The 2,014-nt window shown below is 35.8% G+C and overlaps 1 non-coding gene across 1 annotated transcript; it reads left to right on the forward strand.

The window, feature by feature from the left end:
• The first annotated feature begins 1,648 nt into the window (after positions 1 to 1,648).
• Positions 1,649 to 1,787, forward strand: LOC111760522 (small nucleolar RNA SNORA15). Its single transcript, XR_002794184.2, has one exon. It is a non-coding gene; the product is annotated as a small nucleolar RNA SNORA15 (small nucleolar RNA).
• Positions 1,788 to 2,014: the final 227 nt, after the last annotated feature.

The raw sequence follows: 2,014 nt of genomic DNA on the forward strand, positions 1-2,014 counted from the left end.
ACTCTTAGCCATATAAACTCATTTGACTTTGTTATTTCCCTCTTTTATTCAAGGTCAAAAAGCAGTTTTTAAAACATGATCCTACATGTGGGCTGAGATATTCTGCTGGTCTGAGTTGACCCTTTTATTCAAGGTCTTTTTCTATTTACATCACCAGCTGGTGCTTACTAGTAATCCCTCAGTGCCAGGGAGGCTCATCCCCGGGAGTCATGTCCCACACTCGGGGGAAGGCAATGCATCTACATGCTGAGTTTGGCCTGGAGAGTGGCCACATTTGAGCAACATGGAGGTTCTCAGGAGGTAACTCTTAGGCCCCTGCAGCTCTAGGCCTAGTTCATATTTCAGGCACACAGACTCATAAGCATAGTTATCAGTATCAAGGGCTCATTGTTGGAAAAATTCTTCTTTGTTGGTCTTTGCTGTTGCACTTGAGGGATGGTTACCAAACAACCCTTCTTGAAAGGGGCCTGGGCTCAGTGGTGTGGAGGGCTCATAAATTTTGGTAATCTTCAAATTAAGAAAAAACAGACTCCAACTTGACACAAGATGTTGGAACTGTCAGAGAGAAAATTTTAAATAATCATGATAAAGAAGTTAAAGACTCTGATAGAAAAGTCTAATGCCAAGTCAGGTGGGTAATTTCAGTAACAAGACAGAAACTGTACAAAAAATCAAAGAGAAAATGCTAGAAATGGAAGACACAGCAATACATAGGAAGAAAACCTTTGATGGCATCATTGATGGCCTTGATGCAGTCCATGAAATAATTAGTGAACTTTGAAGATAGGTAGGTTTACAGAAATCATCCAAAACACAGAAAAAAATAATGAAAACAAACAGAACAGAGCAGCCAAGAGCTGTGAGGCAATACAAATGGTCTAACATAGGCATAACTGGAATCACAGCAAGAGAAGATAGAACAGTGTAGAAGAAATATTTGAAGATAGTAATGGATGAGAATTTTCAAAAAGAAAAAAAAGATTGATAGACAACAAACCTCATGTTCAAGAAGCTCAGAGAACACCAAGCAAGATAAATACCATAAAAAAAAAATACAAGGTATGTCATGTTCAAATTGCCAAAAGCCCAAGACAGAAAATCTTGAAGGAAGGTGGAGGAAAAAGGGTACACTACAGAAAGAGGTAAAAAGATAAGAATAACAGCACACGTTGTGTCAGAAACCAAGAGTGCCAGAAGACCTTGAAGGGACATCTTAAAAGGACCAAAAGAAAAAACAAGCAAAACGAAACAAAAACACTGTTAACCCAGAATTCTAGACCTAGTGCAAACATCTTTCAAAAGAGGAGGAAAAATAAAGTTTTTCTCTGACAAACAAAACCTGAAGAATTCATTGCCGGAAGACCTTCATTAACAAAGGAAATTCTTCAGGAAAAAGGAGAATGATTTAGATACAAACTTGGAACTATTAAAAAAAAAAAAAAGAGCACAGGAAATGGAGTAAAGGCAAAAACAAAATTCATTTCTTTCCTACTTTTATTACTGTAAAAGATAACTGACCTTCTAAAGAGAAAATAGTGGTGGTGTATAACACATTTGGAGCATTATGTAAAAATAAAATGTATGACAACAGCCCAAATAGTAGAAGGGAAGGATTGCAGAGACATGGATATAAGATCATATTACGTAGGCATGGCCAAATACTGTGTTCTTTTATCGGTAGTTTACACAGCCAGACACCATGCAAAAATACAGTCTTCCCTTTAAAATTGTTATATGGCATGCTAAGTTTTCTTCATAGCATATCATTATTAAAGGTGAATACAAATAAATAAAATTAAAAATTTTAAAAAATCATATTATGTGTAGGTAGGCTCTGAATAATTAGAGATGTATATCATAAACCCTAAAGTAACTGTTCCATTTTTTTTAAAAAAAGAAATATAAATGATAAACTTATTGTGGAGAGAAAACGGAATCATAAGAAATACTCAGTTAATCCAAAAGAAGGCAGAAAAGGGAGGAAGAGCAGATGACAAATGTTACAGAAAATGGC

This window comes from Dasypus novemcinctus, chromosome 10 (assembly GCF_030445035.2).
Source record: "Dasypus novemcinctus isolate mDasNov1 chromosome 10, mDasNov1.1.hap2, whole genome shotgun sequence".
Taxonomy (NCBI): domain Eukaryota; kingdom Metazoa; phylum Chordata; class Mammalia; order Cingulata; family Dasypodidae; genus Dasypus; species Dasypus novemcinctus.